The sequence below is a fragment of the Rhyacophila brunnea genome, unplaced genomic scaffold (genome assembly GCF_057557595.1).
Source record: "Rhyacophila brunnea isolate RB1 unplaced genomic scaffold, BYU_Rbru_1.0 scaffold_56, whole genome shotgun sequence".
Taxonomy (NCBI): domain Eukaryota; kingdom Metazoa; phylum Arthropoda; class Insecta; order Trichoptera; family Rhyacophilidae; genus Rhyacophila; species Rhyacophila brunnea.
The window spans coordinates 158,037-185,655 of NW_028233235.1; the positions used below are offsets into that span (position 1 = coordinate 158,037).

The 27,619-nt window shown below is 25.0% G+C and overlaps 1 non-coding gene across 1 annotated transcript; it reads left to right on the forward strand.

Moving 5' to 3' along the window:
- The first annotated feature begins 15,278 nt into the window (after window positions 1-15,278).
- TRNAK-UUU (transfer RNA lysine (anticodon UUU)) lies at window positions 15,279-15,351 on the forward strand. Its single transcript has one exon. It is a non-coding gene; the product is annotated as a tRNA-Lys (tRNA).
- Window positions 15,352-27,619: the final 12,268 nt, after the last annotated feature.

Genomic DNA, 27,619 nt, shown 5'->3' on the forward strand with positions numbered 1-27,619 from the left:
GAATATACTAGTAAATATTTTATTGAGCCTTCATTAAAGTTATATTTAAAAGATCTGAATATACAAGAATAGTTTGAAAATTTATATTTTTTTAATCATAAAATATCATATATATTCATTGTTGATAAAATGTTAAGGCTTTTATGAAAAATTTTATGGCAACCCATCATCTCAAGAATGATAAATTGATCTAAGCGAGTAATTATTTTAGGATGAAATTTTTCAACGTTTGACTGATATGTGGCATCAAAATCTTCAATAAACTTTTTTATGTCTTTTCTAGTCGTCTGTAGATCTTCAAATATCTGTTTATTCTGGTAGTCTAAAGAAATTATGCTTAAATAAGCATCAACACATTTTAAAAATCCAATCATAGTGACTGTTTCTTTCAGTATATATTGGTGAAATCTAAATTTTTTAGATATATCTTTGGAATAGTACTCGTTATATGCTATTCCATATATTTCAGATGATTTTTTCTCGCTACTTTGTTCATCACAAATAATTGTTCCCGATTTCATGTCTTTTTTCGATTGTGTTCTTATTTTCTTATTATTTTTAAAATCTAAATGATCAGCTATGAATATAAATCTCATCAAAACAGTATGAATGTTTATGTGATTTTTATTTTCATTGATTTTCCCTTTAGTGGCGGATGAAAGTGACTTGTAAATGGATATATATATTTTTCGATTGAAAATGAACTCACGTTGATTTATTTGCAAGTAAACGTTTAAGAATTCCTTTTTCCACAAGAATTTGGAACTTTTTATGATAAATTTTCGAAAACCATGTCTTAATTTGTAGAAACTTCTAAGGTTTTCTTTTTTTTGCAGACAAATATCTAGTTCGAAGGTAGGATCTAATATCTTTTTTAGCAATACAAGGCATATTTTCATCTGTATGTAGTCTTCCAACTTTACATTAATCGAATCAAGATTTAGAAAGCATCTACTTGCTAGTATTCTATCAAATACAACAAATTCTGGCATTAATTTCCTCAAAAAAACATTTTCTTTGAATATATTAAAGACATCTACCAATTTCTTCTTTTCGAGGCTTTCGACACAGATTAAAGCTTCAAACCCATCCTTTTCAAAATCAGCAATTTTAAATTTTATTTCTTCTTCTATTTTACTGACATATTGATCAAAAATACTTAAATTCTGCAATATAATTTTTTTGTGTGTTTTATAAAACAAATCGTATTTTATATTAAAATATTTTATCACTAGTATGATCTTTCTATTGATTTCATCACGACTATAAAAATGATTGCCGATAACAGATATTTTTAATTTTTTAAAGTCTTCTATTTTGATTAAATCACAGCCGGATGAAGATCTATATTTTGGTTTATACGAAAAAAATCCGATAATCTCTTTTTTTGCTGAAAAATCAGGACATTTGGGTATATTGCTTCTAAAAGTGGATTGTTCATTATTCGCATTGGAAATTGGTGTTGATAAATTCATTGAATTTTTAGTTCTTTTATGTTTTGAACTTAAATTTTCTGATGAATTCCTATTTTTTGACCTAAATTTTGTGCCCGCTTCTCTTGTTTCTTTGATAACTTCATGTTTTTCGTCTCCCCCAATTTTTTTGCATTTCGATGAAATTTTATCATTGGGATATGGTGTGGGTTGTTTTTCTATGTATATATTTTCCTTAGGTTCGAAATGGATCTTGCTGTTATTATTTTGGGTTCCAATAAAGGTGGCTTCCAAGTCGAAGCTATCAACATATAAACAGGGTTCTAATATATTTGCATTATCTTTCGATAAAAAAATGTTTGGAGATGATCCGAAAGAACTTTTCGAATGATCGGTATCATTATTTCGAAATGAATTCACATCATGGTCTCTCGAATTTTCAGTTATGGGAATCACACTTGTTTTTTTCATTATTTTTTCAGTCATATCTTTATTTTGATGAGCCTCTAGGAATTTATTTGACTGTGGAAAGTAGCCATCGTATGCTATCGTGTTCGTTTCTTCTCTAGCGATAGAGCATGAATCAGGGACGAAAGTTTTAGATTGTGGCTTCATACAATGAATCATTGAATCACAGTATTGTTTTAAAGAGCGAATAGAACAGAACTGATCATTATTATTGCTCGATAAAAACCCCATTTTATCAAGCTCTTCTTGATCTAATGTATCTAGATCCATTTTTTGTGTTTCTACATCAATGAAATTTGACAATTCTTGAAAAACCGCATTCTCATCAATAAATTTATTCATTTGCAAATTAGAATGATTTCCCGAAATACACAAAGTACTACTTCCTGCAGGAGTATCGAAAAAAAATTCTGGATTTAAAGATGAATTTGTGTATTTTGTAATTAAAAATAGTAATTTAATTCCAACCATCTTGTTCCTAAATACATTCCATATTTAAATATTTAACGTCGTTAGCCTTTTATGAATTTGTAAATAGATGCAGAATTAATTTTCTATATTTAGAAGTGATTTTTCTTATATCTATTATTTGATTTGGTCTATAGGTATCGAAGTATGTTTAAATCACACATATACATCCATACTTGATGAATTTTTCTGCATTAATTAAGTATTGAATTTTTAATTAGCGAAATTCAATAATATTGGAATGTGCTAAAAAATTCGAAAAAAAATATAATTTGCTATATATAGATAATCATGTTTCAAATTGGATTCATAAATTAATTCAATTTTTCATTATTAATCCTAAAATATATATTTAAAAATGAATACTACATTATACAATATAAAAAAGGAAAATTATTAAAATTTGATGCGTAAAAGTTTAAATTTTTATATATAAATATCATTGGCTGCTTCTTTTTTTATATTGAATGTTTTTACAGAATTTAGTGTAAGATTTTATATTAAAATATGTGATGTTGGAAATTAAGTATGATATTTGACACAATAAAATGTTAAAAGATCCGTTATATTCGTATTTATTATTTTATACTGGATAATATCATGGCATTCTTTGACTATAAGGTGCCATTAATCTTAGTTCAGTTAATTTTAGTTTCATTATATAAATTAATTAGTGTATTAATTGGATTTTTAGCCGTTTATATTTCTTAAAAAAACCCCATAATCATTATATATAATTGATTTGTATATACTTTCTTTTTACATAATCAGTTTAAAAACTTTCTCGGTGTGACGCTTCTTACAAGAATTATCTATTAAAGTGATTTTCTTGATACTTTTGTTTATATATATACCTCTGGTTCAGTTCGTAAACCTAGCTTTAATTTGATATAGTAAATTTTAAAGTTATAAAAATAGTTAAAGAATAAAGCTATTTACCATCTATTCCGGTAACCGCCGTGGTTAAACATCTTCATCATATTAATATGGTTTTGATCACTTCTGCATGTGTTTGCGAATCGAATCAAGTTATTTCAGCGCCAAAATCAAGTGTATGTTTAAAGCGAAAAGCTAACTTTGAAAGCGGATCAAGCTAAAAGATTTTATATTATTTCTTGCTGCTAAGCGTCATTTATTGCCTGTTTAGTAATTATACTATACCCTTGTGTGTATGGGATTAGAAACCTTAATCATTTAATTAAGATTGTATGTCGAATGTTTACACACCTCGACCATCGCTTTTTTTGTATTTAATAGTAAAAAAGACGATGCATTCCCATGTGTGCTTAAAACATTTATAGTAGTTTAAAGAGATATTCTTACGCATATTTTAATCAAAAAAAGGTATCTTGATATATATGATCACCTTAAGAATATATTTTGTGGTTTGTATTAATAAGCTCGGATAATTTAAAAAAAATTAAGCACGAAGCATATTTTTCACAACAAACTACTATAATAGCATATAAAAATGGTTCATAGTTTGTTTTACTAAACTCAATATTTAAAAAATTCGCAGCTGATCTAAATTATGAATTTCTTTCTCAAATATTGTAAATAGATTTCAAAATCGTGAATTATCGTGAAAATTATTTTTATTATTGATGAGGTTAAAATATCTCATCATCAATATCCAATTAAAGAGCCTTTCATTTCGGGAAACAAAAAGGTTTTTATTTAAAGCATGTAAAAAATGCTCTTTATTTAAAAAATTGAAAAAAATGTATACTTTCACATTTATGATATATCTAACTAATATATTTATTCTACATTTATTTAAAGAAAATTCCAATATAAAAAAGATAGAAATTTTCTTCGGATATTAAGATTATTTTATTTATTTATGAGCAAATTTCGATTTAAATTTATATTTCTCAATCAGATTGTGTGATACAATTCTTGGGTCAATACTTTTGACTACCTCTTCTTCTGCTATATCCTCATCGATACATCTTCTTCGCTCAAGACTTATCAGTTCAAGAGTTTTTCTTAATTCTGTGGTTTGCACATATGCCTCGATTATGTTTGATATTCCGATTTCTTTCAAATTTTTCTTGTGAAATTCTGTAACCACCCCATCCGACGTTATAACATAGGGTATTATTTTCTCTTTACATTTATGGATCAAAGACAGCTCATTTACAAGAAGATCTTATTTTCTCGTTTTCTACTAAGGTTATGTTATTGATGCTAGTGACAACTACTTCTATTAGTGTTATACAATCATTTTTCTTGCCATAAATAAATACATCAGGACAATCATTTTTTATCATAACATTTGTTTTTAGCCTAGTATCAACTTTTATTTCAGCAAATTTATTTTCCGTAATTTCTTGCACTGAATGTCTACGGATTTTCTTTGTTTTTTTTTAAATTTTATTTTATTGATAATACAAAATATAGAGAACTTACTATTTAATTGTGTTAATTTGTGTAATCATGACCTAAGATTCTCTTACATCTACTTGCCAAGTGATCAACTGTTTGATAAGATTCATTGCACTGTGAGTATTTTGATCTATCCCCGAAGAATGGATGCTTTCTAAAAAACCAATTTATTTTAAAAAAATATAACTTGCACTAACTCATATGTTTATATGGGGTGCTTTCTATAAATCCAAGCACATCTAAAAAACTTATTCATAATAATATCAATACATGCAAAGGGTTTAGGAAGGTATAAAAAATTGTTTTTGTTTTTATTTTCAAGAAAATCTGGTTTTTTCTTTGTTCAAAGTAAATTTAGAATTGTCGTTTATTGCATAAGATTAAAAACTAAGTAATATAGCTTTGATTCTTTTTTATATTACAATAATACACCGTATGAGTTACCTATTTTTTTGAACAATGAAGTTGGTAATTAACCCAAAAAATAATGTTAATCTGTATATTTAATAATTAAATTATATAAAATATTGGACGAAAAAAATTATTTTTAAAATATGCTGAATGATACATCAAATTACATAAAATATTGGACGAAGATAAAGTTGGTAATTTCTTTTTTTTTTAATTTTGAACGAATCATTCAAATAATAATATAAAAAATATTGAAGATAAATTTAATTGTAATATAAAAAATATTGAAGATAAATTTAATTATTAATATAAAAAATATTAAAAGATACATTTAATAAATAACATAAAAAATATTGAAGATAAATTTAATCATTAATATAAAAAATTTTGAAGGTGAATTTATTCATTAATATAAAAAATGTTGAAGATAAATTTAATTATTAATATAAAAAATATTAAAAGATACATTTAATAAATAACATAAAAAATGTCAAAGGTGAATTTAAACATTAATATAAAAAACGTTGAAGATAAAGACAATAATTCATGTGTGAAACAACCACTGCATATCTGATTTTCAAGAAAAGCGTGAATTAATGCACCCAATATTTTCTAGTAATAAAAATCATGGGATTGATGTAAAAGAATATTTGAATAATAATATTTTTATCAAGCTGTAAGTTAACTGAGACCCCATTACTATAAAAGATGGTAAAACTTAAGATCCAGTCAATAACGATAGAGATACCATATAAACCGTATCCCGCCCAAATAATAACTATTGGGAAGATAATAACGTGTTTGAGTGAAGGATCATCCGCTTTGATAGAGTCGCCGACCGGAACAGGAAAGACACTATCGATTCTATGCGGTGTCTTAGCCTATCTCGAAAATCCTTTATGCTATAGAGACTCGGATGGAAACATTCCAAAGGTATATATATGTTCCCGTACACATAAACAGATAGAACAAATAGTCTCATCATTAAAAAAAACAATATACAGACCCAGAATTACAATTCTTGCTTCTAGAGCCCACCTTTGCATAAACCCAGCATTAAAAAATGTAAGTGATAAAAACACGGCCTGTACTGATCTATTAAAAAAAAAGAGCTGTGAATATTTTAATAAACGCGATGCATTTGCAGAACGAATCAAGAATACAATTCTAGATGTAGAAGAACTTACAAAAAAAGGAAGGAAATGCAAAGGGTGTCCCTTTTATGCTACAAGAATATTAAAAGAAACATGTGAAGTTATATTTGCACCATATAACTATCTTGTTGATCCGGCTATTAGAAGATCCATGGATATTGATCTTAAGAATTGTATTGTTGTTGTTGATGAGGCGCATAACATTGAAGATTTTTGTAGGAGTGCGGGAAGTCTTTCGCTTTCTTCTGTTACTATTGATATTATAATTAGTGAAATGTTTAAAGTGCAAAGGGATCTCATTTCTGATGATTTTAGAAGAGAAATTATTTTTGTTAACAGTTTTATGAGAATATTAAAAGACTATGTGGAGGGTAATTCTGGATTTAATGTCACTAAAAGAATAAAGACTGATGAATACTCCCCTAATAACAATGAAAATGTCGATAATAACAAAGAGAATCACCCCAATTCAAAATATAATTTTTATAATAACAATAAACTAAATTCTTACACTAACAATAGTAATAATTTAATGAATGGTAAACAAAATACAGCTTACTATAATAAAGAAAATAAAGGGTATAATATTAATCCCGCCTCACATAATTCTCGAAAGATAAAACCCACTACATTACAAATTACGAACGACCCTTTACCAATAAATGCACCAAAAAGGGGATCAGAGGTAACCCTGTCCAAACCTACAAAATTTGTAGAGATACTAAAGAAAGGAAAGGGAATAATAGAATTTCTAGCCTCGATAAATATTCGCCAAGAAATAATATTAAAACTAAAAACAAGCCTAAAAATCTTAGGAAAAGACGATATTATTTCGCAAACTACCCTCCAAACCTTAGAAAGTTTATCAATGATCCTCGAAATAATCTTTTTTGGAAATCCAGAAGCATACTCTTTCCTTATAAAGAAAACTTCACACGATCAATATAGTATAGACTTTTTTCTCCTCGATCCATCAGTCATTTTTGCACCATTAGCCCGATCTTGTAGATCAATAATTCTTTTATCTGGAACACTTACCCCCTTCAAAGGGTTTAGCACGGAACTCGGTTTTTATTTTAAGCATAGAATCGAAGCTCCCCATATAATCACAGAATCTAATGTGTTTATTGGAATTGTTAAAAAAGGTAATTTGAATAAAGAATTTATGGGAACGTTCAATAATTTTGAATCGTTTGAATATATCAATCAACTCACAAGTTTTATAGAATCAGTAAGAAAAAGGGTTGGCCATAGTGGTGGAACACTCGTTTTCGTACCAAGCTATTCCTTTTTAGAAAAGTTGGTGACAAGAATGAATGAAAATAGTGCTGTTTTTAAAGAACCAAGAAATAACTCGCTTTTCGATACAATTTTGAAACAATATAAAGCTAGCATAGAGAAGAAAAACAGCCCAGTTCTTATTTGCGTCTATAGAGGAAGAGCCGCTGAAGGTATGGACTTCAAAGATGAATATGCAAGAGCGGTTATCGCTATCGGAATCCCATATCCTAGCTTTAAAGACATGGAAGTAGTCTGTAAAAGACAATTTAATGATAATTACCGCAATATTCTTATCAGAGAAACCACCAACAAGCCTAATATTGCGAACAGTAATGATAAATCGCAAAACAGAAGTAATATTTCATGTATTACAGATCCTAATAGATCTACTGAAAGTATTAGCAACACTGGTAATTTAAGTCAACCATCTAACATTTTAAATAATAGCATAATTAAAGGGAATTTATCTATAAATTCAGAAAGTAATGGAAACTTATCTACAAATTTAGAAATTAAAAATAGTTTAGATGGATCTCAAAGTAAAACCTCACAAAATACAATAACACAAAGAATGACAGGAAGCCAATGGTACGAAATACAAGCATTTAGAGCCGTAAACCAAGCTCTAGGAAGAGTAATGCGCCACAAAGATGATTGGGGTGGTGTTTTTCTCGTAGACTGCAGATACGCTGAAAAAAAGGCAATGGGTTTGTTACCAAAATGGGTTACTGAAAATATGAAAATTTATGAAAAAAGTGAAAATTGTATTGACGAATTCAAATGGTTCGTCAGAAAAAAAACCTCTGAATAAAATTTAATTTTTTATAAATTTTAAGAAATACATACAATATTTTTAATTAATAAAATACGTAACAAAAGGTAAAATCGATATATAGATATGTAAAAACTAATATTATTTCCGTTTACTTAAGCCATAAAATGGAATGTGTGATCACAAAATACCATAATTCGTATATTAATGAGCTTAGTAATTCTGATGAAAGCGTTGTTGTACGCACAAACAAAGGGTTAGTATAACACTTAAATTATTAAAATTAAAAAAAAAAGTGATACATAGAAGGTGTTATATAGAGAATGGTATTTAATATATATTAATATGGATTATGGTGACACTTGTACCAATCAAGCTTTAAAAACAAGATACACGTAGAAAGGCTGTAAAGAGGTTAAATATTATTGAGACGAAACTTGGATTTATAAGTCTTGAAATATATAATTTAAAAACGTATAATAGGATTAAGAAGAAAATTGAATCAATACTTCTTGAATTTACAAGAGATATAGAGGTTGATTATAAGGCAATGATAAATAAAGAAATACTAAATTAGGGGGAAAGCTCTATAATTTATAAGTCTTGAAACTGAATATGTGCTGAGAGATATAATTTAATCATGTATAAATAGAATAAAGCAAGATGCTTGCATTTGTAAGTACTAAATATCAAGATATATAGAGGTGAGAAATGTGGTAACAATGTTTAAAGAAGTATTAATATGGGGGAAGACCATTAAATTTATAAGTCATGAAGCTAATGAAGTAGGATGTGATATGAAGATGTATAAATGATATTAAGGAAGACAATTGAATCGATTTGTCTTAAATGTACAAGATTTATAGAGGCTAGTTAAAAGTAACGATATTTAAAGAAGTATTAATATGGTTCGATTAAGAAGACACAAAGGCTTTCTTAGTTGAAAAGGCACAAAATGGAATGCGATAAACTAACCAACAAATAAATTTATATTTTTTATCTGATTCGTAATAAAAACTATTGCATTAAAGATTAAAATTAGTTAATAGATTTGCAACAGAACGCGAGAAAAGGCGTTTAAATCACAATAAATTCAAATAAAGAAACAAAATTACCGGATTGATACATAAACGGGTTTTTTGACTACGATGAACTAATCCCCGACATGGGAAACATCTCATCATACAAAAACCGCATTCATTGCTTGGGCTTGCGTACGCTAACGATTCACGTTGTTTTTTTTTAGAGCTGGTTTCCCAGCTGAATAATAGTTTATTAAATTCCTGACATGATGTCAGTTGGTGAAAAGGCCCTTTGTACTTTTCCCATCATCGGTCGCTATTGTATATACATACTGACTCTCCTATACTCCGACAAAACCACCCTTCTGCATCAATCCTCTTTTAAAACTACTTCTAGAGTCATCTCCTAACATACACATGCGTGCTTCGATACCTGGAGGATTCACGTTGTTTTAGTGCCAGAATCAAGCTTATATTTACGATTGAACGCTTACTTTTAATTGGGTCAGACTACCAGTGTTTGCTGTATCTTATGCAGCTAGGCGATATATATTATCAGTGTGGTAATTATACAATGCCCTTGCATGTTCATAATTTGAGCGAAAATCATTTAAAATTATGATTATAGGTCGAGTATTTACACCACTCAACCATCGTTACTTCTGTGTAGTTTAGATATGAAAGATTTTTATTAGAACAACTTAAACATAGAAAACAAATATACTAAAAACAACATTACTTTATTAATATGTCTAATTGGGATTTTATCCGCTATAAATTACTGTGTTGGTGTTTATAAAATATGATAATTAAACCAAAACAACATAAATATATATGCAATTGTTTATAAGCAAAGTTTATTCTTTAACCAACAAGTATATTGCATAATTTCTGCCATACTTGTAAGCTTTAATAACGATTATATATGAAAAATTTATACATTATTTTATTAAAAAATTATTTATTTGATAATCAGCATCAAGATTTCATAAATTTTACTATCAACTATAAATTCTATTGGTATGGCACAATGCTTAAAATCTAAAATATTGAATATAAAAAACTTTGCACATAAATTTCAATTTATTTTAACAACACCTCAAATATTTCTATTATCGCGCTTGAAATTCCAGAAACCTTGTTAATTAAATAAAGAAATATATTTAAATCGTTTGTGGATGCATTTATTTTTATTTGAAATATCATTGAAGTGGAATTTTAAATATATACATTTTTTTTCACTATTTGTATTTTTTATATAAAGTCTTCGATTCTGTAACAGTCCTGATTTGAGTTAAACTAGTAAAATCGATCATCTTTATAATCCTATATTAATTCGTCATCTAAGGCGCATATATAAATTTTTTTCAATTAATTGTTTGTGCACATCCAAAAATTTCTTTATCGTCCAAAAACTTTAGATACATGTCAGATAACAATTCTATAAAATCTCACCATTTCTCAAACAACACTAGAAATCTGCTAGAAACATATAATGATTGATTCATGAAATTCATACAACATAAATTATTCGTAGAAATTATTTTCATGATAATTATGTGTATAGTGCGTTTTACAGATTACAAACTGGACATAAAATTTTGATTAAAAATGTACTTTCTTGTGTTTTAACATATTCTGGTTAATTTTTTTATATGTAGTTTCTTTGTTCTGGCTTTTCTGTTATTCCCATTTTTTTATACAAAAAAAATTACAATCTAATCCAGTAATCATTTTATTTATCAAAACTGAGATAAATCATATGATAAAAAAGCTTTATTATCTTTAATTTGTTTTTTGATCATCTTATTAGATTCTTTTTTTAACATAACGGAAGCACTTGTGATACACGTTGTTTGTTTTTTTAGAGAATTACAATCGTTAATTCTATACGTAATAAAAAAGACACACAAAATTTGATTAATTTATATTTTCGAAACCTTTCAATTCACGAAAAAACATGAAATTTTCTCAGAAAATGCATTAGATTTCATATTATAATAGAATACTTCATATAAACAAATTATTCTAAAATTTTATAAATATGTTCTACATCAAAAAATGGCACAATTCAAAAAATAAATATCAATAATATTCTTTCTTGTTATAAATATCAGAAATTAAGAAAAATATCGCTTTCCTTTTAAACTTTTATTATACCTAACTTATATATATATTTATATGTTAAATTATAAAATTTAAAGGTGGAATCCCCATACCCGTCTATTTTAAAGAAAGAAAATAATTTTTAACTTTATCTGTACACATTTTTTATTTGTCTAATCAACTATATCAATCTATAATTTTTTGCCAGAAAAATAGTTAAATGATATTTTTTTTACATTGACAAGATAAAAGGCCAAATAAGCAATTAATCAAGAATATAATTATTATAATAACATTAAATGCATATCAAAATAAACTTTCATAATTTTTTTGATTTGACCGTGATTCCGGCTAATTTTATAATTCTAGTAATTTATTAAATATAATATCTTATTTTTGTAAACTTTTTCGCTGGTCTTTAAAAAAAATATGATGTATTTATTTGTTTATAAGGTTTTTAAATACACTGTAAATTATTTAACTTTCTGAATGACACAAATTTATTCACTTTAAATGCGGTAAAAGCTTTCACAAAATGAAAGATTGCAATTAAGATTCGTCTATTTCCAAAATTATTTAACCAGAAGTAAATATTATTAAAAATTTTAATCCGGTAAAAGAAGGCAATTATACAACGTTTTTGACGCTTATAAATTCCTTTATACACAAAAAAATTATTTAAAAGATTAATAGCAAATAATAGTGTGTTATAAAACCTTAAATCTGAATATTAAATATTCATATATATTTAAATTTATCCAGATATACATCCAATAAACAGAAAAAAATCTCAAATTTGTTACTTAACGAAAAAATCTGTTAATTACAAACGAAGAACACTTTTTTTCTCTGATCAAATACTTAAAAAATATAATAATTTATTGCTAAAAGGTATTTAATTTTTTAAGTGCGGATTTTAGAAGGAAATTCCAAGCGTTTTTCGTAAACTTTTATAATAATTAAGACTGGCGTAATTTAAACAAAACGGAATAAATCAGAAAAATTCAAAATATGTTTTGATGCGACTGGATGTTTGCTTTTAACCAAAAATTACAGAATTTCAGTGATTTCTTTTATATAATGTAATTTCATTGTAATTCCAGCGATTTTTTTTTGCTTTATAGTTTATTATGTGGTTCAAATTTTTTCAATCATATTATTTTTTAAGTGGTTAGGAAAATCATGTAAAATTTGAATCTGTGATTTTTATCGCTGCTTTAATAAATAAAAAATCCTATAAATCTTTAAGTTATTTTTTTGAGGGCACATTTATTTTTTTTCGGGAAATTTTTCATAAATGAGCAATATTATATTTTAGTTGACTTATGTGTTTATGAATAATATATTCTTTTATAAAATTCTATACAATATAAAACATGTGCAAAATTAACAAAAAACAAAATCAAAATGGATAAAAATTTAGATTTATAAAATGTAAATTATTCGCAATATACATTTAGAAGTATAATTAATAGCTTTTTTTTTTCTTTTTTAAATTAAAATTAAAAAAAAATCCATTAATGATGAATTATATAAGTAAACACGCACTCATTTGATCTGATTATTTTTTATCAAAATAAATATATAAACTGCGAGCACTCAAAAACGTATCTTGTTTAAAAAAAGAAAAATTTATAACAATATAAAATGCCGCAGGTGTGATAGCGCAGGCGTTTTAGAAGAGCTTTAATTAGTTGGCCTGAGCTCCCACCGCAAAACACCCTCGGATTATTATAAATTTACTCAAAACGAAAATACCCGCATGGTGCGGTCCATCGAAACTGGAAAGTCAAAACATAACAAGACTGACAAGTCAGAATAAATTTGGTGGTTTCTGTGTAAGATGCTGAAAACTTGCTCTTAACATTGAATGAAGCCTGCTCTATTCAGCAAGAATATGTGCAGGTATAGAGTGTGGGTAGACTAATTTACCACTAACGGAAAGTAGATAGAATCAGATCCCTCTTATATATCGACTACCGTCTAGTAAGACTAGTCTAATCCACAGAGATCAAACTAGTATGAAAATTTTTTGAATTTAACGTGGGAGATCATCAGATAAGCAAAGTTTTTTGAATGTCATCACCAAATTTCCTAAAAAGAAATAATATATGGGTAAATAAATAAAAAATTAAGCAAATTCGTTTCGAATACAAAAATATCGATATTAATAACTATTTACCATTTTAAAATTTGTAAAAATACCGGTATATATGATTATCTACTTAAAAAATTTAACAACAAATGAGTAATATTTTTATTTATGAATATCGAAGCGGCAAGGTATTATAGGAATGTCGAAACTGAGTACGATATTTAGAAAAGCCTTGCTGGTATTTATTTATGGTCGCTTCTGTCAGAACCAGAAAACATAAAGGCTTTTAAGTAATAAAAAAATTTATAATACATTGTTTTTTTTTTGAAAAAATCGTCAATTTAATCTTTATGAAAGAGGCCCACCTTTCTACGATAAACTAAACAAAAATTTAAATTGAATAAAATTATATTTAATTATGAAAATCTAGCATTATTAAACTCTAAAATTACGTTAAAGATTCGAGAATATATGTAAACCCCAAAAGTGTGAGTTTAATATATAAAATAACCCATAATATACTGTAATAAAAATCACATAAATGCAAATTTATATTTTTAACGCGACTTTAATGCTACAATATATCTCAGATTCATTGATCTGTTTTTTTAAATATATGTAGCATGAATATATAAGTAGAGAAGAAACATCAAGAAAACTAGTTGTTGGCGAATCGAAGAAATTTAGATAATTTTTTTAATAAATTATATTGAACAAAAATATCATTATATACCAGACTATGAAAAGAATTACCACCGCCCGCAAAATATGTTATATAAGCTAAGTAAATTTTTAGCCGTTTATTGCTTTTAATATTTTTATTGAGCATACTACTTGTTTTTTAGCATTTTGGGTTGTTTTATTGTAAAGTTGAAACAAGCTGCATTTACAAATTATCAATTACCTGAAAAACTCGAAGTCGAAAATCAAGTCGAGGAACATATAAAAACTAAAAATATAGGAAAAACTTTAAAATAATGTGTCTTACCCACAGAGAATTATCAAGAAGAGAGTATAAATATTTTTTGCCCAGGGTAAATCAATCATGTTGCGCTTGAAGAAGAAACCAGAAATTACAATAACAAAATTAGCACATAATTAAAGCAATTAAATTATAAATATTCTAAAATTTAAATCAAGCGACTATGTTTATTTTACCAGTAATTTTTCTGAATAAATGTTTTTATTTGGTTAGAAAATTAAAAAAAAACAAACCTATGTTTTGATCTTTGCGTATCTCTTTGACCAACTTTTATTTGTAGATTAATTATAATTCTGATATTTTAGCAATCAATACAATATCACCAATCTGAAGGCTAAATCGCGTCGACTTAATATCAATTTTTATAGCAAAAAGTTTATAACTCAAATTTTCATATAAATTCTTCTAGATTCATTATGCATTTTATATTTAGCTTACATATATATGATCTTTTCGCAATCATCTTCATATTCTTATTTATTTACCATTTCATTGATTTTTCATTCCTACAATCTTAAAATTTAATTAGTCTAGAAAACATAATGAAGAAATAATTAAGCACAAATAATAAATCTCTCAAAATTATCCTAAAATTATTTTTAAATAAGTAAACCACTTGCCTGTCCATCTTTTCTATATATATTATTAAATTATCTGCAAAATCATAATATATATACTAGTATTTATAAGTTTTCGAAGCCTCCTTAGCTCAATCGGTAGAGCGATCGGCTTTTAACCGATAGGTCGTGGGTTCAAGTCCCATAGGGGGCGTCTTTTTTACATAGAATAAATTTTACTTTGATATGTACCCTCTATTAATTTAGTTGCTATTATAATTTAAGTTTTGGTAAATCTTTATAATACAATAACAAAATATGTCACTGTTAATTTATATATTTACGTAGATATTTAAAATTCTGATTTAAAAAATTGATTGCAATAATTTGTATTTAAATCAAAATATCTAATATGAATAATTTATATCTATCGGTAAAACACGAAAATATACAACAAAAAAATTAAAAAAAGACCTTTATGAAGAATATAAATAAAGTATGGAATCTTATATTACACCTAAAAGAATATTTTATAAAAAAAAATCTTGTTTAAATGTATTGCCTTCTGCAGCCGCATAAAAAAATGCCTGTAGGTAGCAGCAATACGCGTGACCTGTAAATTAAAAATAAGGATAAAACCATTAAAAATTTCGAGCTATAAAAACTTGAAACTCCAAAAATTTCTCTGTAGTTACTTAAATTGGCTCCAAATTTCATTTAGAGCCATATTTTTATCCTTAAAATACTAGCATAATAAAAAAATTATACGTGTTTTTTTTCTGGTCTATCTTTCACCTTAAACATTTGTTCAATAAGTCCATAAGGAAATGCGATAATGATTGAATGAATTTATGATAAATTTATTTCTAGATATATTATAATACTGTATTTTATCCTGCTCAATGAATTAAATAGAATTTATTTATAGCCCTATATTTTGGTTATAATTTTAATTTTGTTCTCTAGCACATCTTGCTTGATTTCCCTCGCACAAAGTGTATTTATACTTTCGACTATCTTCACATTTCTGAAGTCAATTTCAATGCCTCTCCTCTTTTCGAGACCATGTACATTCAAGTGTTTTTCTATATCACAAGGCTTGTATATATGCCACAATTTGGCTATGACTTTGAGTTCTAAATGAACTATATAACAAAATTTAGCAAGTATGAAAATTCATTCACTAATATATGTGTTTCAAAAAGAAATAAAATAAAACTTAGTTTGTATGCTCGTTATATTTTTAAAATATGATAATCATGAAATATGTGTTACAGTTTATAAAAACTTGCACATTCTAGGAAAAATCTAAGATAGTATAATTTTTCATAAGACTTGGTCTTCTTTGTGCCAATAAAGAAGATCTTAGGAATTAACTTTCAAAATAAATATTTTGCCTGATTGTCTTATTTTATTAAAATTAAACACCGGTTAATCATGAATAGCTGAATACTATTATATTTATTGTAAAACTAAAGCATATAGAGTCGATTTGTCACCTGCTTGTAGTACGGGGTGGTTTCTCTCTCGAAAGAAACATTAAAAGTTAATTATCGAATAAAATAATTATTATATTTTCTAGTTTATGATTTTTTGATCATATTAAGATAATTATATAAATTAAAAATTTAGATCATTTTTAATGGAATATTTATCTTTTATGTTCAAAAAAAAGTAATATGATTTTCTAATTGTACTAGATCAATACATATTTACAGTAAATACAATATTTTTAATCTCTAAATTACAATGCTCAGCAGCAGTATCATAATTAATAATTTTAGTTTTTAAAATTTATTATTATCTAATATCATTTTGAAACTTAATAAAAAATCTTAATTTTAAAATAAAAAGATAGTGTCTGCTGTTAAATTTTGTAAAGACATAAAGAATTTTATATATAGAGGTAAAAAACGAGATCCTTTGCCCCAAAAAAAGTCACTATAAAATTAGATATTGCCAAATAAAAACTCTATACATTGTTTACTGATTAAGATGATTAAAAAGAGCACTTATGAGAAACAAAAGATATAAATATATCGTATTTGTAAATACTTTTAAAACTAGTAATATATATATAGAAAATACAAACTTAGGTGTATTATGATATTTTAGCAACTAACCTACATAAGAATTTTTTTCTAATATTTGTGATTTTAGTAAATTAATAACATTAAATGTTTTTAGAAGCTTATTTCACTTGTATAATCTACTAATTTTTACATATGTTATCTATATCATATACCTTTTTTCATAAAAATGTAATTTATTATATGTAACTTCAAAACATCAAATTAAATACAAAATTACACTATCAACCTTCAAATTTAAATTTAGATAACTATAATTTTAGAAATCGCATACTTTTTATGCCAAAATAGATATTATAATTTTATAAAAATGGCGTAAATAGTAAAATCCTATTAACGTATTCAAATTTCAAAATCTTAAATATTTTCATTGATTAATTTTAATATTAAAATGCAAAAATCACACAAAAATCTTATATCATAAAAGGCAAATTCCATGAAATATAAACAAAATTAATTATACCACTATGGAACTTGCAAATTTAGTTTTTATTGCAGCATATGTAAAATGTACTTTTTCAGAATTAGATTCTAGATCCCTATACAAAATATTTTATTGTGAGGATATTGATGTTGATGAAGTGGAAGAGAATTCGGAGATAGCAGAAGTCCACAAAAAAGGGGAATTTTCAGGTGAAAAATTCATGATTAAAAAGACTGATTTTGACATGGTTAGTGAAAATGAAATTGAAAAATTCACATCCGAAAAAGAAATAAATATTGAAAGTGATAATCCAACTTTATCCAATTCAAATTATAACCCTGGCTTACATCTTAAAGAGCCCGATGTGATAACTATAACGTCAGAAGTTAAAACACTTAAAGAAAGAATAGAAAGCTCCCCAAGGGAATTCGAAGAAGTAAAGAGGAAAAAGTTTATATTTTGTAGCTTCTGTATGAACTCGAATATGTTTGGATTAAATTAAAAATTACAATTTTTAACTAATTTTTTTGTGGCTAAAATTATATTTATCCCAAAAAGTGTATTTTTATATTATATAATTGTTCGCTAAGCTAGTAAATTTTAATTTATATGTTCTCTTAATATTTAAAAGGATAAAATTTCATTTTATTCATCAATTAAAATATATGGGCGCTTCGGATCAGTAAATACAGACAGACAGACGGTGGATTAAATTTCTTTTAGTAGGCACTTGAAGATAAATGTTGCTATTAAATCATTAAAATGGGCAATGATAATGAATTGTGGTAATACCACATATAGCACTTTGAACAGAGTATAGACATGAATCCTAATTTAAATAGTGGTTGAACACATTGATTTTTATATTTTCTCAAATTTTGTTATTCTACATTATTTAGCCAGTGTTCTTATAGACCGGTGTAGCTTCAAAATTTTAATTATTAAATGGGTCTAATTTTGCCAGAAAAATAAAAATCTTTACAAAGAGGAAATTTATTCAAAGGTTATTCTCAAAAATAACAATATAATAAGCTTATATGCAAAAATATTTTTTTTGGTGACTTTAATATTAAGTAATAAATATTTGGACATTGATACATATGATATTAACAACGAAGAATAATAAAAAAAGCTTAAAGATCACAAAATATGTGGTCTTTGTAATATATAAAATTTTAAATGGATTTGTAAATGCTAATTTGAATGTGTAAATCATATTAAAATGACCATATCACCATTGATAATCTCCTATGATCATAGGCATTGAATTTTACACAAAAAAAGGCTTATACGTTATTGAAACAGTAGAATTTTTAATTTCTCAAGTAGATGTGCACATAAATTTTAAATATACGATAGAAATTTATGGGATCCTTTTTTGATAAATCTGAAATTTATAAAAACTCTTTATTGTAATATAACAAATGTAAATCTATCAATTGATACTTTTTGTTTATATGTTTATATTATTGCGATAGAAAGCTATATCAAAAACTTTGAGAACACAAATACCCAAAATATACTATTTTTTGATATTACTAAAATTCAATTCAATTTTGGCTCGAATGTTGATCAGGTCTCTATATATATGATTATTTTTATATATTTAAACATTTTTCACTCGGTACTGACTCTAAACACACCATAAAATTTGTTTTTATTTTTTGCGCTTAATATTAATATTCTTCTAAAATTGACTACCTTGTATTCATATAATGTTTTTAAACTTTACTTATGCAAAAAGTATTCGAGCTAGCCAACGATTTACATAAAAAAAGAGCTTAAAACCTATGAATATGCAATATAAAAAGATATTTTATCAATAAAAATACCGGAAATTTTACAAGTTACTAAAAATTTAATTTATGCTAATTGAATCATTTAAATTGTTTTTTTGGTTACATAGATGGCCTACTAGAAAAAACCTTAAGATTGTTGCTAAATATTTTTGGATAATTATGACATTTTAACAACTTTTTATCTAAATTTATAAATGCTTCTGTTTTAGATTTTTCAATGAATATGTCACACACATTGCGTAAAGAATAAATTTTAATAAAATAAGTTAAATAATCATTATATCTTTTAGAAAAAAAAACAGTATAATTGTATATTATTTGTCAATAATTTTATAATATGTACTGGCTCGGATAAAGTATTTTATTAAGTCCATCTAAATTTTAAATAAAAATATCAACGAACAATCCTTGTACATCACATAAAATATTTAATTTTTCTAAAAAAAAATTATAATGCTAATATTCGAATCATAAATAAATAAGCATTGTACATTTCTTATGCGCGTGGCTTTTCAAAATATCTTGAAAATGTTAAGACTAAAGCATTTCATTTTGAATTTTGTATCAGCATAACTATACCATGGTGCAAAAAAAAAATTTTTAGCTTAAAATTTTTATATTTGAAAAAAAAAGTTTGGACAATTAAAAACATTTATAAATGAAAAAAATACATTTAACTATATATTATTTTGCTTCTTAATTCTATAAAATAGTTATATTAACAAAAAATTACGAAATTTCTGACAAAACTCACTCGCTAATATTGCATGTGGCATTTATTATTTCTTCTTTAGACAAGAAATATTTTTTGTTATTTAAACTCATAAACGAATCTTCCTCATAGTATTAAGAAAAACACTTGAATGTATAAGTCTTGAGCGATGAAGATGCATTGGTAAGACTTTAAGGATGATGAGGGTATAAACCAGCCACATCAAACCTTTAATATAAAGCAATATAAAGTTTTGCGCAAGCAAACATGAAAAATTAAAACTTAAAAAAAGCTCTAAAATAAATAATGAAAAAATTCTATCTATCAGAAGTAATAAATATATAATCATAAATTTATAGCGATTTAATATTCTTAAATAATTGCTATTCTACAATATTACAACCAAAAAACTATTGCGTAACTATCTAAACACGGATAACTTCTTATTCATTTTATAAAATGGTACAAAGTCATTAATTATATTCCTGTCATGGATAATATGCCTTATATATCAACAAAATAAAAATAATTCATGTGATCAAAACTACCCTCAATTAAATTATGTAAAAGATTTATTTTTATTTTTAAGAGCATGATTTGTTCTTTTGAAGAGTAAATTTGCAATTTACCAGCTATAAATGGTCGAAATAAAAAAATGATATTTGAATTAAGGGTAATAAAGATATATCATTAAATACATTATATGTAGAAAGTAATAAAAATTTTTTATTTGCATAGAAACAAAATTTACGCATTATTAAGGGCAAATTTATTTAAAAATAATTAGAGGTTTATTTCGAAGAAAAAAATTTGATTACCGCACAAATTTCCCTTCAATTTATAAAACAAGAAGCATGCATTAATACTCATCTAAAATCATTTATCAAGGAAGAAGCATGGATACATTAGATTATCACATAAATATAATTTTTTAAAGTCAAAACTCCAATATAATGCTCATAATGATAAGTTTGGCTGTAATAAAAAAAGTGAAATACACTTTATGGGCTTAGTAAAGTATCACTTACATAAATCCTTAACGTTTATATTTTTTGAATTTATCTTGGACTTCTGTGTGGTATAAAAGCACTAGATTGGGTAAATATTTGGAATCCGCTTGCTAAATTTATTTGCTGTACCGATAAAACTGGAAAAATAATCTTATTTTTTTTTTATTTTTTTTTCTAAAGGAATAATCAGTTTTCAGATTTTTTTTTTGATATATTTAGGTCTAATAAATTCTCTTGGGATATAAAATTGTATTGTATGCCCAAAATAGAATTAAATCAATAATATTAGTAAAAAACCTTATAACATATATTTTACCAAATTTTATTGATTCAGTTTTTAAAATTATTTTACAATACATTACTTTTTAAACACTAAAATAGCTATAGAACATTGAAGATAAAGTATCTAATATATTCTGATATATAGTCGAGACAGTTTTTTTGTAAAAATAATAAAGAAACCCGAAAAACTAGGCATTTCATATTTAGTATGTTTATTTTCGTGCAAATAGTATAAATTTTTTTTATAATTAACCTAATGCTTTTTATATTTACTTGGGTAAAAACATATCATCACGTAGAATTCAATAAAGTGATATGTGTATAAATAGGTCGAAATGACAGACCCTCTTTTTTCACAATTAATTTTTTTAAAAAAGTAAAAATACCAACTTCTAATACGCTTTATATTGATTTTTAATTTGCATAAAGGTCACATTTAGCTATGAAACCATCATAACTTTGATATAAAAATAGTGTCTTGTATATAAAATTTGCATTATTCTTGAATGCCCACGGATCTAAAAGATATATTTTCTTTCAATATCGCTTCATACTATCCTACACTTAAAGAAAGGTTTTTACTATATATAATATAGAAAATTTATGAAATGATTGAAAATCTATCAATGGAATTTGAAGCAAAATTAACGTATTTTTTACGATCAACATTTAAATAAAGTTTTTCAATTGTATTTTTTATTTCTACATTTTTTTTTGAATGTTACAAAACATCTGTAACTATTTTTTTTTATTTTAAATTTTATTCGGCATATTTAAATTGTATATAATTTTTCGTCATGTTTTATTTTCTAAAATTGGATAAACACCATATTAATATAAACATAACTTTTGTAAATATCAAATGAATTTTTAAATCGGATTTTTAAGCATCTTGTTGCCGCAAGTTACATTTTCGAAATCTGTTGGTTTTTTCGTATTAGGTCAAGATCGGATTCACTAATTAAAAGACCAAAATATCCTTACTCCATAGAACAATACTTATTTAGCAGTTTTTATTTTTTTAAAAAACAAACTTTATTATATATATCTTTATGTGCATTTCTTTTTAATTAAAAAAATTACTTTTTAAAATCTTCTCACCTAAAGCACTAAACTTTGGTTTTTTTAGAATTCATGTTTTGATTAGATTATGTACACTTTAAATCATATATCAAGCCGTTTCTGGGCTATACGTTCTGATGTTAAGAAAAGACGGAAAAAATACATGGTGTTTTAATATTCGAAAACTAATATAATCAACAAGATATCTGAGCATAAAAAATAACCAAATAGAAAACAGATAAATTCTTGGTAATCAATATTAAAACTAAAAATTTTGCTCTTTAGTTTTATCTAATAATTAAGTTTCATCAATGCTTAGTTCTTATAAATATTGTTCAATCTAGTCTTACTCGGCAGAAATAACAATTTTCATAGGAAATAAATCAGCAGAAAGAACTCACCTGAGTCCTTAGTTCCCTGGATATATTAATAGATAACCAACTAAATATTTTTGCTCTCTTTACGCTTTTTAATTGTGTTTATAATCTAAATACAAATTATTTTAAAAATAATGAAAATATGAGATAGATGCAATATAGATTTCAAATTAAGGTGTTAGAGTGTTTTGAATAAAAATTTGTGGCCCCATTTATAAAAATTAAGGTAAATATACAAGAATAGAAAATACCTTTTAAGAAACTTGTTTTCATTGGAAATTATATTATAAATTGCGACTTCTATTTGTAATTTATTATGGGTAAGATATTAACCCCAAGATCTTCTTAAATCTACTTAGCTCTAAAAGGTATGATTTTTTTTAATATTGACTTACACACGAACAATTTAATTATTTAAAAATAAATTTTCGATGTTTACACTAAAATTTGCACATCCACGTTTATTTGAAACTTTTTTTTTTCTAATATGATGTAAATAGCACCAACAAAGCTTTATATTATGAATTAGATCATGAGTAAATCCTTAAAAACTCCGAACCCAGTTAATTTTTATAATACTTTATGATGATCTTTAGTGTTTATGTAAAACAATAAAAAATAATTTATAGTTTAAAATCTAATAAAATAAATATTTTAACATGGTTAGAAAATTATGATTATAATCATATATATTTTGAAAAATCAATATTATTCAATGGATTTATATAGAAAAATGGCTTTTTGTTTGATAAGAATGGTTTGTTTTCATTGAAAATACAAAACACAAGGAATTTTTTTATAAAAATTTATGATTTTACGGACAAAAATAAACCAGAATCGAATTCTAATATATTTTATAAACCATAAAACCACATTATGTAATTATAATATACCTATGAAGGACTTATTGTTTGAAATATTAAATTTAAAGAAAATAAAGCCTTACAAGATGAAGCTGATTATTTGGCTAATTAGACTACATTATTACTATCTTCCACCTAAATTTTTGTTTGAAAACCTTTTAGGATATTTTAAAATGTAATAGTAGAGCAATTTATGGTAGTTATTGTTGATTGTAATCGGCGTATTAAATTAATTAATAAATTAGATCAAAATACAGCTTATATTAAGGTGAAAAAAATCTGCCATATAAATGCAAAAGCCAAGTTTGATGCTCATAAAATAACTTAACCTTACAGACGCGAGATTTAAAGCAAGTCTAAGATTTTATAGACCGCAGTTAAAATATAATTTGTAAATGAAAATAGAAAAATCTTTAATAAAACAAAAAATTGCTATTATTAATTTCAAATAGATTATAATTAAAAAGTATCTTGTTTTCTATATCCTGCACGCATGAAAATAAGAGTGTGTACTCTAAATAAACAATTTTACGGATCTACAGCAAAAAATACACAGTTTTGCCATAAAAATTTGTGATAGATATCGCAATGCCTTTTTTTACCTTTTTTCTATGATTTGTGCCATCATTATTTTACCTTTTTATTCAATAACGCAAAATATCGTAAACAACCACTCATTAATGTTCATAATCGCATTTAATCTAAAATTTATCTCTAGAGGTAAAAAGAGGTTTAAGATGTTTTCTAAATATCATAATCAATAAGTTTTATCGTAATGATGCTTAAATAAAGACTTTAAAATTATAAACAGTATTTTTTAATATTTACGGAATATATTAACATATAGACACATAGTTTACACATAAAATTGTGTTTATCGGGACAATCCTGGTTTTTGATTTAAATATGTTGCGATTTTACTTTGTAAGTAATGAATATCGAGCGAAAAATGATATTTGTTAATAATATACCGATAGCTTTAGCTTGGTATTTTTTCTAGAAATCAGTTCTGTTGTATTTAAGAATTTTAGGGACAGCATTTCTTTTTAAAAAAATTATTGCTCATTTTATTTATAATTAGCCAATAAATATAATTGTAGGTATAATATTAGCATAAATTTTACGTAAAATGCACAATGGTCGATATAATATTAAACAATTTCAAATAAAAAATTTACTTCTTTTATATAAGAGTATCATAAAGCAATATCCCTTATCAATACAAGGTTTTTTTATAAAAAATAAACATAAATTTTAATATTTTTAACCATGAAAGCCATAATTTGTGTCAATCCTGTATCCAAGATATCCATTTATTATTTATAGCTCATAATGTCACAGTAATTCATTAAAACATGTATATAAATCTTCTTAAGACAAATTATTAAACTATCATTAAAAAAATTACCAAAGCTTCACTTTAAGCTGGCAATCGATATGTTTATTTATGATAATTATGAATATTTAAAATTTCTTGTATATGATAGAAAAAATAGACTCCTATATATTGTGCATTAAAACTCAATATGGTAAAATATATCTGAAATTAGAGGATATGTGCTTAGTAAGCTTATTATAAAATATAATCTTTACAAATAAACGATTAACAATATCAATTTAAAATTTTATACATAAAATATGCTTTTGAAACCATCAAAAACGAGAAGAATAAACTTAATATCTATAAGACAAGAGTATCAGAACTAAAAAAAATTATTTCGAGAGAAGAAAATTTTCTGCAAATTGCAAAAATAATTTTTAGTTATGAATTTTTTTGAATACTGATTAAGAAGTTGTACATCCAATATTATAAACTATAATTCCGATCAAGTGCAATAGAAATTCAATTCATTTTACAATTATTTTTTTGTTTTGGGTATAATTATATTATAAGAACTATGTTCATGGGTAAGTATACGGACAAGAACTACATCATTATATCATTTTCATTGTATTTATCTACTTTTAAAATTTAAACTTTTTTGGTTTTCTTGTGGCATAAAGTGTAATTATAATTTAATTAAATGAATTTTATAAAACAATCACCTTTTATTTAAGCTTTAAAAAGATTTTTTGTAAAAAAATAATTCGAAAATAACACTGTTTCATGCATCTAAGAGATTATTGCATTTTAATCGCAAATCTAAAACCTGAATATATTTTATTAGTTTTACTTGAATTTCATAATTCTTTCACAATCATAATTTATAAAGTATAAAATAATTAGTTTTTTAGGATTTTGTTTTGGTTCTACCGATTAAATTTTTACCATAATATAAATTTTAGCAATAAAAAAATGCACTGTAATTTATGAATTCTGATATGGAAAGTGACAACATACTGACCAATATAAAAAATCTTAAAAAAGATCCAATTTAGGCATTGTGCTATTTTTTTGGTTCTATTGGGATTAAAGGCATTAAATTGTCAATAAAATGTTTTATATCGGTATTATGTGTGGATTAATATTTTATCTCACAAAATTTATATAGAAAATATATTATTTTTTATAAATCTTACAAAGAATTCGGTAAATTCGTTCAAATTTTAAAGAGTAAAAAAATTCACTTAATTAGGAAAAGTTTCTAAACTTATCCAAGGTCTTTTTATTATAGGCAAATATTTTTAGAGCAGCATAAAGTTTTGCAAGGTTTTCTATGCAAAAAAATGCGGAATTTAAATTGAGGGATAAACAAGATTTTAATAATTTGATATTTATAAAAGTATTGATTATAGTTACTAATTTTAAAATGTAGCAATTTTAAAAGATTATAAAATTTCTGCTAATAGATTTTAGATAAATGAAAATTCCATTTTAAGCGCCAAATATAGATAGAAAACAACATCAAGTATACAAAGGGGTCATATTTTAGGGAAAATACATATCTTCTATTTAAAATAAACTTAAAGTCTTGATATCATCCCAAATAAAGATGTTATTTGCCGAATTGTAAGCATTAAATAGATATAAATATGATTAGCCCTAGAAAAAATACAGATTAAAGATGATAATTTTGTTTTTTTTTATAATTTAATTATTTTCTCTGTAAAAAAATTTGGAGCCATTAAACAGCCCTAATATTTATCTAGATCTTATAAAATTACATATATTTGGTTTAATTTTTATTTAAAAAAACGTGGAATACCCAACGAAGTCGAGGTATATGTGCAATTCAAAGGATTGTAATAGACCTTGAACTGATAAGCCTTGAGCGAATAAGGGGTATCGATGAGGTTATAGCAGAAGAAGAGATAGTAGAAAGTAATGATATAGCTTGCTTCGAAGATTTTAATACGCAATCTGCAGAGAAATAATGATTATACCAAAAATTAACCCATAAATAAAAATTTTGATTCAATTGCAAATTTTTTTGGATTTAAAATAAATTAAATCGATAAATATACATGTATAGTGGTTTTAGGTGTAAAAAAAAAGTTTACTCGCATATTTATAACCCAATAAACACCACAATTTAGGTGCAAATTTATTAAAAATTTCATTTTTTAATTTAGAACCTCTAAATTGATACCAAAATTCGTGAAAGTATTTAAAAGATCATGTTACCTGTAATTTTATTTTTTACTTTTAGACTTACGTAAAACACATCATGTTATATATTAATTATATAAAATATTTTTTTTGCACAAAACAAAATTTTTCTAGATTTCAGCAGAAGTGTTATCTCGATTTTCATCATTTGAGGATTTAAAATTCTTTAATACAAAAAATTACGATATTACGTCTATATTATCATGATAATCGTCCCTTTTTAAAGCCGTCAATATCATTATTGTTTTTTATTCATACTTTTTGTATTTTAGATTAAAGTTTCTCCTATTATTAACTTAATTGCACACATAAC